The sequence below is a fragment of the Mauremys reevesii genome, unplaced genomic scaffold (assembly GCF_016161935.1).
Source record: "Mauremys reevesii isolate NIE-2019 unplaced genomic scaffold, ASM1616193v1 Contig21, whole genome shotgun sequence".
NCBI lineage: Eukaryota > Metazoa > Chordata > Testudines > Geoemydidae > Mauremys > Mauremys reevesii.
Window position 1 is genome coordinate 42 of NW_024100831.1, and position 15000 is coordinate 15041.

A 15000-nucleotide genomic window follows, 5' to 3' on the forward strand; every position below is an offset into this window, starting at 1 on the left:
CAGACCTGAAGAAGAGCTCTGTGTAGCATGAAAGTGTGTCCCTTCCCCCAACAGAGGTTGGTCCGAGATAAGATCTTATCTCACCCACCTTGTGAGTTCATGGTAGTTTCACTGAATTGTTTTTAAAAAAAATCACAATGTTTCATTTTTTTGGTTTGAAATGACTTTCAAAAATTCCTTTAGTCTTATTTTAAAAAAAAATTATTTAGAATGGTCAAAGTTAAAATAAATGTTTCATTTGACCCAGAATAAAATTTCTCTCGACGTAGAGTCAAAATCTTTGAAACATTTCATGTGGTGTTGGACTTGCAATCAATTTTGTTTTGACTTTTCAAATTGCCAACAACAAAACCAAACCACCATTATTCACCCAGTTCTGCTACGTGCTCCCATCATCAGAAGCAAAAACATTCATCTCAGTAGGCAACATTGGTGGAAAACATGGCTTTAGTTTTTAGTGGAGATGTCAACCCAAGATCGGTTAAGTCTCTTTAGGAAGTTTTGCAAGCTTACAGACCCTGGTATGAGCTAGGGAGGCCATTGATGTTCATGGGACTGATCCCCACCTGTTAGATGTTGACTTCAATGGAGGCAAGGCCAATTTACATAAGCAAGGATCTGGCTCGGTGTCTTTACGTCAGAAATAGGCAGAAAGACCCTTTTCTTCCTGTTTTAAAGAAGGGCCCTGACCTTTGCCAGGAGAGTGGGGATGGAGGGCCCAAGGGGTCTCCCACGCTGCCACACACACCAGGCAGTCACAGTGCCTACACCAAGGAGTGCGGTGTCATTCGCCAACGTTACTTGGCACTCAGAGAAAGCTTCTGTCCCTCCCAGGGCTCTCTGGAGAGCTTGGGCTCTGTACCGCCCCCTTTACCTCAAGCCCGTGTATTTGTCAGACAATCTGGCCCTTAACAGATGGCTTCTGCCTATCTACTGTGCACAGCCGCACATTTGAGCTGCTATACCACTTTCAGACCAAGGATCTTCAAACATTTTGCAGACATTTGCTGGCTTTCGCAGCACTCCAGGGAGGTGGATTTTAATTAGACCCATTATCCATCTGGGCAAGCTGAGACAGAAAGGTTAGGGGCTAGGCTGGGACTTGGCCCACACATTTGCCTGGGGGAGTATGGGAGAGCAAAGGCCTCTGCCCCCCTTTACGCCTCTGGGCCAGGTGTGCAGGAGCAAACGTGCACCTCTCACTTCCCTGGAGCAGGGAGAGGGGAGCAGGCATGGCCTTGGTGTCACCCCCGCCCACTGGCCAGCAGAGCCCTGCCAGTTTGGGGGTGGGGCAGGTTTGCTGGCATGGGCTAAGAGCAAGAACAAGCAGTTGTAGCTCAGAAGCATCTGAGCACCTCCCCGGGGCTACTCCTGGGACAGCGCTGCTTCTGTCTAATCAGGGCTGTGCTTAGGGGCCCACGTGAGCCTTAAGTGACTTGCCCAAGGTCATACAAATCAGTGTCGGGGAGATTGCAGTATTTCTGTTACAGCAGCACCCAACAGGGGCCAGGCACTGTACAGCTGGATTAGAACTCAAGACTCCTAATTCCCACCCTGCCATCACATTTCCTCCAGCTAGACAGCTGCAAAACCAAAGCTTGCTAATGCCACTAATATTGATGGATTGAGCAAGAACCATTGTTCTCATTCCTCTTCCCCTCCCCATCTCCCAGCTACACCCTGCTGTACTACCGGGCTGTAATTGGGTAAGACCAGTTCACCAGCCTGTTTGTTACATTGCTTTTGGGGGGGGGAGGGGGTGTTTTAATTCTCTCTCTCATCCTCCCTCCCCCTGCAGCCCTTTCCAACCGAATCTCGACACCCATCTTTCACACAGATCACTGAGATGAAGGTTAACATTAATTAAGGTGCATGCTATGGCTTTCTCAAGGAGCTGTCCCATCTCTGCGCTTCCAGGTTCTTTCTTTACCCAGCTGGTATGTTTAGAGACTGCCACGATCAAGCTTGTGATCTGGGACACTGCAGGACAGGAGAAGTACCATGGGGTTTGCCATCTTTATTACAGGGGGGCGAATGCTGCCCTTCTTGTATTTGACATAGCCAGAAAGGTAAGAGCAGCGATGGCTTGTTCTCCTGCCTCTCTCCTCCAGAAGGGTTTGCCTTTATCTTTCTAAAATATCCCAACTGAATCTTGATCATGCAGCCACGCTGCTTGTAGGCTGCAATAGTTCTAGTGTAGGGTCGCTTCCCAATACATCTCCAGACATTTCAACCAAGACTGCTTTTTCCTGCGCACATCACGTAAGGGCTACACATCATGGGCAGGTTTATCCTTCTCTTCTGGTAAAGATGGGTGAAGACATGCAAGGAACTGGTACAGACATTTCACTGACAGTGGGCAATAAATGCTCACGTTTTCCCCATAAAAGCCAAGATTTCTCTGTCTACCCCTGCCTCCCAGCCCAGTCCAGCTCACCAGCCAAGTAGGTAATGAGGTTAGCATCACTAAGTGCTCTTTGTTCCCCTACCCTCATGTAACCCCACACCTGGGTGTGGCGTCCTGTCCCATCTAGTGGCACCGACACCACTTAGAGCAGAGGTAGGCAACCTATGGCAAGAGTGCCGAAGGTGGCACGCAAGCTCATTTTCAGTGGCACTCACACTGCCGGGTCCTGGCCACTGGTCAGGAGCCCTGCATTTTAATTTAATTTTAAATGAAGCTTCTTAAACATTTTACAAACCTTATTTACTTTACAGACAACAATAGTTTAGTTGATATATTATAGACTTATAGAAAGAGACCTTCTAAAAACATTAAAAGGTATGACTGGCACATGAAACCTTAACTTAGAGTGAATAAATGAAGATTCGGCACAGCACTTCTGAAAGGTTGCCAAGCCCTGACTTAGAGAGAGATAAAATGAGTTACACTAATGTCTGTTTCTGATGGACTGTTCCAGGGGGACATGTCGCATTATCTCCCACTACGTTATGAAGGTTTTTTCCCTTCTACTGGTATCATAACACACAGGAACCGCAACACCGAGGGCCATATGTCTGTATTACTGCCATGGTAGTTACAGAAGGAGGAGACCATCGGCTGCTGACGAGTAACATCTCACAGTAACAGAGCTTTATGGAAGAGGTAGACCAAGCTACTAAGAATCCTTGCCCCATCACAAGAGAGCCCAATCACCTCAGCCCATCACCTGTAGGCTGGGTCTACGACCCACTGGGGATCCATGGTGGTTGGGTCATGTCTGATGGAGGAGAAGTCATCCTTGGTTTTGGGGAAGCAAGTATATTTAGAGCTGGTTCCATGCTGAGTAGTGCTCCTAGCATCACTATCTGTCAAGCGCATTACCCATTTGTTTCTACCATTTTTACCCCTCACCTGCCAATCTCCTTTGGGCCATGTGACAGCTGCTGAGTATCTGTTGGTTTAATGTCGCTGTGTGTGTGTGTCTTTCTCTCACCTTTCCAGGCAACTTTTGCGAGAGCAAAGCTATGGTTGAGGGAATTAGAGAAGGAATTTCTTCCCGATGAGCTCGTGATTGTTTTAGTCGGCAATAAGATAGATCTTGCTGCTCAGCGGGAATTCACCTTTGAGGTAAGTGCACTGCAGTAAGATCTCAGCACTTGGCAGATTCTCTCTTTCAAAAACACCACGGCAGCGTGTTTCCCAAGTGCTGCACTTCAGGCTTTCACACTGAACAGTTTATAAGTAAATGTTTACGTGAACGCCATTCTCCTAGCAGTGAGCAATATAGCAAGGACCCACTGGCTGCCAGCGATGTTAGAGGTCATAAATCCCATTTTGCCATCTGTTTCAGCTGCTAACTTTCTTGGATCTTAGAGACTTTTCTGAGCTTTGGTGGGTTTGTTCAGAGGGTTCAGAGTGTGCATCGGTAGGTTTCCATGTCAGACAGAATGTTCCCAGATGTTGCTTCAAAACTTGCCATCAATGAGTCGATGCAAAGAAAAATATATAGATGCTTTGAATTACATTAAAAAATTCAGCAGCCTCACTAGAAGCTGATGCTGCATCACTGACCACCAAGTTCAATGAATGAGAACTGCATGGGACAAAAGAAGCTCGAGGGTTTAACTCTCGGATCCGTGTCTGCACTCCTCTGTTCTTTCCTCTCACATTGGCACCATGATCGTAGCCCTGACCTCTCATGTCAGCTATCACATTCCTGTATCTTCCAGCTTTTTAAGAAGCACATTTGTCATACCAGCTCCTGGAGTATCATCAATGTCAATAAATTCTAGAAAATGCTCTCTGACCGTCACCATTGCAAGGACATTTTCACTAGGTTCTTCTCTTGTTACAAAATGCACCATTAAAGTCATTTATTGCATATGGCTGATGTTAGGTGTGCAGCCCAGAAGTCAACTGCTGCAAATGGACCATTTTGAGTACCACTACAAATTCTTTTTCCCCTCTCCTGCTGGTAAAGGCTCACCTTAACTGATCACTCTCATTAGAGTGTGTATGGTAACACCCATTGTTTCAGGTTCTCTGTGTATATATAGCTTCCTCTTGTATTTTCCACTGCATGCATCCGATGAAGTGGGCTGTAGCCACAGCTTATGCTCAAATCAATTTGTTAGTCTCCAAGGTGCCACAAGTCCTCCTGTTCTTTTTAGTAATATCTTGCTGACTTCAAATCTGCCACAATCTTCTGTTTGATTTTTGTTACCAGTAACTATATGATCTCATTTTGAATGGTTTTTCCAAGGTAGTGGTGTATGTACATTTCTTGAGTGGTGACTCTTCTTAGATGCTCCTGGAGTACAGCATCAAACTCAGCCATCAGCACCACAGTTTTAAGGAAGTTTCCATTGTTTGGCCCAGACAGCTGATCTGAAGTGCTAGGTTTTGGGTCGGAAGCATTTTCAGAACATTTTGCCAGTACAGAGACTCTGATGCAATCTTCTCTTCATGCTGATCATCTAGGGTGGCCTTTAACCTTAGTCTCATCTCAAGCTCTTTCCACCTATGCAATGCTCTCTGGTGATTTGCTGCCTTCTCATGGCATGCCAGATTTCTTGCCAGATGTTTCCAGTCCTTTGTTTCTGTAGAACCCAATGTGGCTGGAACATTAGACTGGAAGAGTTTGCAACAAAAACAGTATGCAGCATTCTGGGTTTCTGAGTACATAAGCCGTGGCCTCTCCACTTTGTCACCATTAGGGATTTCACGCCAGTAATGTGCTGGATGGAAACTTCTATTTTCATTGTCTTTGGGAACATGAAGTTTCACTTGCTGTGGCCCATGCAGAACAAGGAAGTCCCTCAGGCTACTGCTCAAGTGGGTCCACAATCCTGGATCATCTAGACTTAAGGAACTAAACTCAGCAGCAGCTGCTTCTTGTGCCTCCACCACACTCTTCTCTGATCTACGCTTTTCTTCAGGAATGTGCTTGGTTACATCCATTTGAGATGGGAGATATGGATGCTGCAGTAGCTGCCAGGTCACCTGCACTCTGACTAACTGGAAGATCAGGCATCTCCTCACCACTCACATCATCACTGGGGCCGGAAGGCTCACGGTGAACATTTGTGTCTATGTATCTCAGGAGAGCTCCTTCCTGCTTAGATAGAAAAGCTTCTTTTGCTTTCTTCCTTTTTCTGAATGCTGCCCCAGAGGGGCGTTTTCTTCTTTCACTCATGACTGCTGTTCTGTGCCAGCTAGAGTGGCTCTCAACACTCAATGGAAGAGGACAAATAAGCAGGCTGGTAGCAGGGCCTGAGTGAGGGAAGATATCAGCATCTTAAGGGCCTAACTGACTCCTATTATGTCAGGTGACTGCCTGTTCTCCTCAAGCGGGTTCAGGGAAGCAGCAGGAAACAGGAAGCTCCCTAAGAAGCTGGTGTGAATCAGTCCAGGCTCCTGGGGGTGCTGGAGAGGTACATAAGAGGCGCCGCCTCCTCTCTTTCCCTGCAGCTCCTGCTGCTTTCTGTCATTCCCTCTCACCTTTTCTCCTGCCTCCTGTTATGTCTCTTGTGCCCTCCTTCCTCCAGCACAGCACTCCACCAGCTCTGTGCATCTAGAGCAGGGAGAATACATATGCACCAGCACCAGACACATTTTCTACACTCTGGGTCCTAGTGGTGCCCGCCCACAGTCTGGCACCTGAGGCTGCCACCTCAGTTTGCCTCATGGTAAGGCCAGCCCGGGGAATGAATATCTGTGATTTCAGCTACAGAGTTCTTCCAAACATTTCACAGTGACGGTGCAATGTGGTGTTAAATTTCAAATGACATATTCCACATCACCTTTTAAATAAGTATCACTCACCACACTGGTGAGTATGTCATGCCGACAAAGTCGCTGACACAGAGTAACAAACCACTAGTGGGCCTCTGTGTCAAACATGGAGTGAGTCTTCAGTGCCGTTAACCCCCACCCATCCACACACAAACCCACCCACTTTGCAGTGAGGTGCAGAATAAACGATTCCAGTGCTGATAGGCCTCCAGTGTCTTCCCACAATTCCCTGGTGCACCCAGGAGGAGAGTGCGTGGAGTTCTCCACAATCCCTGGGAAGGAATTAGAGTGGTTCAGCGTGCTGCAGCAGACAGAACCACGGGCTGTGCCTCCAGAAGCCAGAGCAACACAAACAGGAGTGCGCAGCACCTGGTGGGGACACAATTTGGGAGGGAGTTGCCATGTGGCTGCTGCCAGCCAGGCTGGTCAACAGGTGCCAGTCACCTGAGCTAGCGCTTTGAAGACATACAAGGGTGAAATACAGCTATAGCCGCAGGCTGTGTGTCAGCTGGACACGTGATCAATAGCACGTGCCCTTGCCTAGCACCATTTGATCATGCAGACAAAGGTTGTTGTGATGCCTCTTCTCCAGGGCTCTGGTGGGGGTTAGGACTGGCTGGAAAACAAGACTTCCATTGTGTGAGAAACAGAGTCACCAGGCAGAGCAGGGATTCAAACCTGGGCTTCCCACACCCCCAGTGATCGTGCCACACACAGAGCTGTTGGCTAGTCTGGGCTGGGGGGAGGGGGAGCAGGGGGCAAGGAGGCTGCGCGCAGTAGCCTTATCTGCCAACTTCCTGGCTTGTGGGCTTTAAATCTCAGCCCAGGAGAGCCTGTTAGTGCATCTATGGTTGCAGTTGTGCTCCTGCTTTGACCCTGTGGTATTAATGTGTTGACATCTTTCTCCTCACCCTCCCACACACTTTGGACAAGATCTCGCTCTGAATATGTCCAGTCCAAACCAAGCCGTCTGCAAGGCTAGTGCATCCAAACCCGGTGAGCCAGGGAGTTTTAACAGGGTCCAGTCAGAGAGCGGCTGCAATGCCTTGAACTGTGCAAGAGAGAAAACAAGCGTGGCCTAAACAGTTCGGCTTCAACCGTGTGCCTGGAACAGAAGGAGCGTGAGCTGGGGAAATAGGAAGCTTTAGGCTTCGCAGCAGAATCTGCTGGAATGCAACGGTGGCTCTATCACCGGACACGCTGCTCTTCAGAAAGGTGGGGAACTAAAGTCAGTGTAAACTAAGAGCTTGTCTGCACGAGCGGGGGGCAAGGTCTAGGGTGCACTTGTGTGTTGTGCACTAACTGGCCCATAAGGGCCTGCTGGCATGCACAGAGAGTTCCCTAGTGTGCGTCACTGCAGCACGCACAGGCCTGTTAGTGCACAACACACTGGAATGTGTCCCACTCCAGTGCAGACTAATGCACCATGCAGATGAGTTCTGAGCCTTAAGGCTCCTTGTACATCATTAGTCTGACAGTGCAAGTGCTGGAGCTAACGGCGAAGTACGAGGCCCTAAGGCAGTTTGCAGCATCCGGCTTGGAGATTTGTCCCAGAGCCACCCTTGCAAATAGCTGGAGATTTCTGCATGCTCCTCTTCCTACTTCTCAGCCACTAGTCAGGAGAACCGCAACTTGCCCTGCTACACTAGTGTTTGTGTCCATTCTGAGATTGCTTCTCCAGGTTGGCACCATGCAGCCGTGTCCACACTGGGCAGGGCCCTGTAACGCCTGAGGTGTCTAATCATACAGGGAGGAGCTGTGCCTCCCTGCCAGGCCTAAGGACAAGAGCCAATACCTTGTAAATGGAGCCCTTATTTCCACCACTTTCCAGGACATTTCCCAAGCTGGATGTGATTACCGTGCAGAACACACCTACGTCTACTTTGAAATAACCCTGGTTTTGTACCTTCCCCACCCAACTAGGAGGCGGAGGAGTTTGCAAAGAGTGAAAGCTTAATCTACATGGAAGCGTCGGCAAAATCCAACCACCAAGTGACCGAGGTGCTTATGGCCATAGGTAAGTTCCAAGTGAGAAGCCGCTGGACAGGTAACAGCACTAGAGAGGTCTGTGTCAGCTCTTTGCCTTGTGAGCGATAGCACAGCACCGCTTGTCTGCTCCCAGTTGCTCAGGGGCAATTAGGGTTGAGTCACTTGACCTGAAGAGGTCCAGGAACTGGAAAGTCTTTACTGTGACTGCAGCAGTGCCTTGCCTGTAGGCCTAGACAAGAGGTGACTGGTACACTCTGGCCTGTCAAGCCTCTCAGCTGCCAGAGCGAGCGAGACAGATCCAGAGCAGTGGCTTCCCCCTTGCACACACCGACAGGCTGCCCCCTGCTGCCCCCAACTTCTGAGACAAGCAAACTTCTGGAGTGGTTCTGCCTTTGCCGGGGTGAGGTGGAACCTGCTGAGCGCTGAATGGGAGGAGGTTCACCCACCCTTTGGAACACCAGCCACCGGCCCTAGCAATGGGGAAGTGGGAATTTCTCCCCACTCCCCAGATTCCTCACTGTCACTCCCAGAGGAGCTCTTCTCTCCGAGACCCATTCCCCTTGGCCCCAGTTATGATCCCCAGACAAACCAAGCCATGTTTCCTTCATCCCTCAGGCCAGAGATCAGAGGCCTCACCCAGGCTGCAAAACAAGATCCCTGCATCCTTCTTCCTTAGGGGGTAGAATAAAGCCCTCGAACCGGCTAGGACAGTGGCTCTCAATCTTTCCAGATTACTGTCCCCCTTTCAGGAGCCTGATTTGTCTTGCGTACCCCAAGTTTCACCTCGCTTAAAAACTACTTGCTTGTAAAATCAAATATACAGCTGTGTCGCAGCACACAACTACTAAAAATTGCTTACTTTCTCTTTTACCATCATTAATTAGAATATAAATATTGTACTTACATTTCAGTGTATAGTGCACAGAGCAGCATAAACCAGTCATTGTCTGTATAAAATTGGACTTTGTACTGACTTAGCTACTGCTTTTTAATGTGGCCTGTTGGAAACCTAGGCAAATATCTAGATGAGCTGATGTTCCCCCTGGAAGCCCTCTGCATATCGCTGGTTGAGAACCACGGGGCTAGGCAACAGAGCCAGAGGCTCAGCTAGACTGAGTCAGCCTCGCTCCACTGGACTGGCCCAGGCCTGGAACCCTGGGGCTCTGTCCCACCCATCCCACTTCGCCTCCTGGGCCTCTGATCGTAGCTTACCCCACAGGCGTTAGCCAGCTGACCCTGTATTGCCATATGGGGATTCAAAGCGTGGGGTATGCCTCCGCTTGACCCTGCACTAGTGCACAAATGGCAAACCGCTGCCATTACCTTGGCAGTCCGTGAGATGGCACTAGAGTCTTCTCATGTTTGTTCCTATTAATGAAACCGCTTGGAAAGCTCTAGAATAATAGGACACAACGGCAGCAACAGATTCCACCTACAGCATATCATGAACCAATAATAAGCATTTACTACCCCATAGATATTCTTGGTCCTTAAGAATGCTAGCAGTTTGAGTGGCAATTCATGAGACACCTAGCACCCATCTTATGCCAGATTCAAGTTAGGGTCTCCTCCTTCTACTTCCTTTTTAAAGAATTTCACTACAGCTTATAGAGATGTGATTTGCACATCATCACCACCATTCTATCTGATAATGGGATTTCCTACAGACAACTTGGTGCAATACAACATTTGCTGTCCTGAGATGTTTTTAGGGGGATGTCCATGATGCAGGTGCGGTGGAATCTGTAGATGTTCTAGGGTGGGGAATGAAGAAGTGTATGGGAGAGTCCTGAGGGAGGGACCATTTTCCAGAAAGAACAAAGGAGCATGAGGAAAATTGTGGATGGAAGTTTGTTAAATAGTAAGTGCAGGAGTCCTAGGCCAAGAAACATATGGGTCTCAAGGTAAAAAATAGGAAGTTAATAAAGTTAAAATGTAAACTTAACTTAAATCAACATTATAAATAAGAACATGCGGGTCAGACCAAAGGTCCATCTAGTCAGTATCCAGTCTTCTGACAGTGGCCACTGCCAGGCGTCCCAAAGGAATGAACAGAACAGGTAATCATCAAGTGATCCATCCCCTGTTGCTCATATTTAGATATTTTAAATCTTAATAAATTTAGAGGGCAGATCCCAGGCCTAGCCAAAAAGCACATGAGGATGGAGAAAGTGGCTCCTAAGGTTCCTTTTCCTCTCTCTTGCTTTGTGTGGGTGAGTCTTTGGCATAAATTGAAAGAGCCCTGGGGCTGCTCTAAGTTTCACCACCAGGAACCATTCTGCTGGTTGGGGATTGGGCCACACCCCAGCCCACTGCTGATGGGAGGGGGACACAGCAGGGGAACCCGTAGCTGCTCCATTAGCGGATGGAAAGTTGCCCTAACAAAGTCAGAGCAGGCTCCGAGTATGTAGCACAAAATGTTACAATAGCTCAGCAGAGAAGGACCGAGAATTTCTTATTCTGAGTTTCTTCACAGCTCCCGAGTTATTGAAATAGGAACAACAGAAGGAACCAGCCCCTCAGCCTCAGCCCTGGAAGAAGTCACGCGTGGACCTGCGAGAGCCAAGCAATCACACTAAGAAGTGTTGCATGAACTAAAGGAAATGGCAGACTGACCTAAGGTTACCATCAAGTGTGTTTTTATTGGGGGGAAGGGGGGAAGGGAGGCTGGCCCTATGTATTGTGTGCAGGCAGCATGGTTCTAGGGGGCAGCTGGTGTGTCAGACCGTGATTATTGCTTTTATTTTTCATTATTGTCAGTGTTCGATTGAAGAGCAGTGCGAGAGGAGATATTGCGAATGCAAGGAACCTGAAAAGCGCTGCAAGTCTCCTCTCGCTGGTGTTTGCTCAGTGTTATCATTATACAAGAATACAGTGCAAAGTAGCTTCACAAATAAAAACAGCAAAAAGGAGTAGTCTATCTCTCTCCCCCCCCTCCTTCACCTTTGCAAATTCTATAAAACTTTTACAGAGGCTGTTAACATTAAGGTCACCAAATCTTAAATGCAAGACATGGAATAGCCAGAACATGCAGCTCGAATTTAATATTGCCTTAAGAATTCATGATTTTGTCATGAGTCTTGTGATTTTAGGCGTTTCTTAAAGCTTCAGCTGCTGGAGTCAAATGATCACTTGGGAATCTTTAAACAAACAACAAATCCAAAACTAACATTTTCTGGCCCTCCTGGTTGTGGAAAAAACTGAGAACATGAAACAAGCACATCCTGAAGGTCCAGAAACCAGATTGTAAATAAGGAGACTCTGAACATTATTTAAAAGTCTCATGAATTTCTGGGAGGAAATGGGGGCTGATTTCTCATTTGAGTACCTGGGATTGGCAATACTTCAATAGTATAGATTTATAGAAATAAACCAGGGCCTGATTCTCCTCAAACTTACACACTTGCAACACTAAAGCGAATAGCGTTAACTTACATTGGTGTAAATAAGAGAATCAGACCTTCTCACTTAGGCCACGTCCACACTAGAAACTCCAGCTGGCACAGTGGTGCTGCATCTACACAAAAAGGGTTTGCCAGGATGCTACCCAAGCCCAGCAAACTTTTTCTGTTGCAGACTACGCAAAAAAATCAAATTTTGTCTTGCACTTGTCAGGTAACCAGTTTACTAACATATCTAACCTTGTTAATTTCAGCACACTTAGTTGTGAACTGATCACCGATGCCTCAATGCTAAGGGCATGTCAAGATTCAAAGATCATCTACTTGTGAATTCAGCAAAGAGTCCTGTGGCTCCTTATAGACTAACAGACGTATTGGAGCATGAGCTCTCATGGGTGAATACCCACTTCGCCGAATGTATGATGTATTCACCCACAAAGCTCATGCTCCAATACGTCTCTTAGTCTATAAGGTGCCACAGGACTCTTTGCCGCTTTTACAGATCCAGACTAACACGGCTCCCCCTCTGATACTTGGGAATTGTCCCTCTGAAGAGAGGCAGTAGTTTTAATGGTGTGTGGCGGGAGGGAGTTGATTCACTTATGTCTGAGGAGCACAAAAGAGCTGAAGGGACTTTGCTCAGGTTTACTGAATTTTTTACCTAAGTTCCAGTGGAGACCAAGCATGGAAAGCTTGATCTGAAAAGGCACAGGATCATGAGCTTGTGAAAACGGACTTTAACTGAAGCCATTTTACCATCTGAGCTACAGTATTTACACTGCAGCCAACGTTGCAAGATAAAGCCAGGGTGAGATGTACTGTCAATAGGAGCACTGCACATGCAGCGAGAAAACACCCCTGGAAGGGGTCACAGCTGAGGGTCTACAGGGCATTTGCTATAACCAGTGCTCAAGACTCAGTGAATTGGTTCAATGACCCCACATTTGGGAAGTGCAGGGGCTCATTTCACTGCAGCTGTAACAGCCACCAGCCAGTCTCTGCTATTTCAGGAGGGTGAAGTCATCCTCCTGTACACATGTGCTTACAGCACGTCACATGATCTCACCGCTAAACTCCTGCTGTTGCTTATATACATCGTCCCACCCCAGACAGACTCAGCCCGGGGGAACCGTTACAGAGTTCCATGGCTGAAGTATGCCACATTGACTCAGCTGGGGCTGAACCTAGCAACTTTGCTTGCACTGTGGTGGGTTCACCGCAATTAGTTACTGACAATCGGCCACACTCCTTCACTGAGGTGCTGCATCTTGCAGCTGGTTTTGAGCTTCATTGCTTTGCAAAGGTGTCAATTGTATACGAGCTTCTCCTCTAGACAGACAGTACGGAAAACTTCCCAGCTTGCTTCCTATGTCAGGGTATAGGGAATTCAGAGGCCGTCACTGGCCTGTGTTGAGATACAGCAAGGGGGGGCCACCTTGCTATTAGCATCAGACATCAACTCAAGTATTACAGACAAGTGCACTTAGCACCACATGGAGAAAGAGGAACCTCCCATCACCTGTGTTGAGGCCAGGACAGCTCCTAGCAGTGTGCAGGCTTGGTCCTGGATGTGTCACACAGGCATGTCAGGCGCCCCCATCCCCCTGGTGTATTTTCTCAAGGAGCCAGGGTGGATCTGTTTCGATGGTGGACTAAGCATGCTTCTCTCTTCCTCTCCTGCTTGGGTGGCACATTAGCCCCCCTTGCAGTGGGTTTTGTTGTAAAGACACATTTAGAGGCATGGGGCAGTTCACACCTCTCAGGGTGGTTGTTTCTGGCCATCTGCTGGCTCAAGCCAGGTCTACACTACAGCCTTCTGCCATCATGGCTGGATCGGGGGGGGTGACCCCTGTGTAACACACCTGTGCCTGCACCAAGCCTGGAGTGCCGATACACAGCAGAACTGCACTTCTACTGGGACAGCTTGTTTCCCCTGCGGCGGCGGGGAGAGTCTGGAATAATCCATGGGGGCAAAGCCTTTCAAGGGAGGGCCAGACCCCAGGCAGACATCGCCATGTTGGTTAGTCTCAGGTCACATTTTCCACCCACTGCCCTGCAGCCAGGAGGGTCAGAAGTGGGATCCCAGGCACTGAAGCCTTAGGCCTGGGTCTCTAGTTTTTCTATGCACTGATCTGGCTCTGGGAAGTGAATCAGCCCTGCCTCCAGCATAGACCTGTCAGGCACAATCCATCACCCACATCCCAGGCAGCTCAAAACCAAAAGGGAAGGAGGCTTATCTGAAAGGGTCTTCAGGAGACAGGCCACCTCCAGCAGGAGCAGATCACTGGCTGGGCTCTGGGTCACACAGAGAATCCAGGGGTTTGTCTCAGGGGCTTTCCTCTTAGGAACTCCTAGGCTGCTGCCTCTTCCTGCTTAAATACCTGCCCTGCTAAGCCCAGCTGGAAGCTGGCTGCCTCTAATTGGCAGGCTGAGCGGGGCCTCTGGGGCCTGGCTCCCTTTGCAGAACATTAACCCTTTTCCTCTCTGATTGAGCGTGGGACACATTCACCCCAGCGCTGACACACTCCAGAAGCCTTCTCAGCCCCTGGGCTGTCGTTCCATTTGCTTCCTGCCCAGCAGCCTCACTGTGTGCAAGGCTTGTGTCACTTTTGGAGGTGGAGAATTTCCCCCACCCGCTTCAGTGCAGTGACTCCTGAGTTACCCTGGGGGGAGAAAGGAGAATCCGGGCCCCTAATTATGTAGCAGTTGCTGCTTTCCCCAGCAGCGGCTGTTCATGCTGCAGGAGCTCAGGGCTGGGCTTTCTCCCTGGGCTTCTGTTTCCCCGCAGGCTGCACGGTGGGGCTCTCCATGGTCATTAGAAGCAGAGGCCAGTGGGCAGCTCTCAGCACCCAAGTTGCTCCCCCAGAGGACAGAGCAGCCTCCTGCCTCCTTCTGTGCTGCCTGCCCAGCAGCCCCCTTCCTCGCCCGCTCCAGCCCTCTCTGCCCCGGAGCCGCCTGAGAGCGCAGCCAGGGGAAGCGCCGGCCGGCTGGGGGGGCAGCTCGTGTTCCTTCCCGCCCGGGGAACGTTCTGTGCCTGCTGAGAGCCCCTTCCCCCACTCGCCAGGGGTCCCGCACGCTGTCTCCTGCCACAGCCCCACAAGCCAGGCTCTGCAAAGGGGCTGCCTGCCGCCCAAGCTGGTGCCTGCTGCCGCGGGAGCCGCCACTTCAGGGCTGGGTAACAGGCTGCCACTACCCCCCCGCCCGCAGTAACCAGGCTGTTAGTGTCCGGTCACTACGTCTGACCGAACACGCCAGGTTCCCTTTTCAGCTGGACTTTCCGGTCAGAAACCGCACACCTGGCAACCCTCATTTCTGATTCTGTGCTAGCGGCTGCGTATTGCTCCCACTGCCAAACGTGGTGCGTGACTCGTA

General features: G+C 49.2%; 1 pseudogene; it reads left to right on the top strand.

Annotated features, from left to right (window-relative positions):
- Positions 1-1917: 1917 nt before the first annotated feature.
- LOC120393504 lies at positions 1918-10871 on the top strand (annotated as a pseudogene).
- The last annotated feature ends 4129 nt before the right edge of the window (positions 10872-15000 follow it).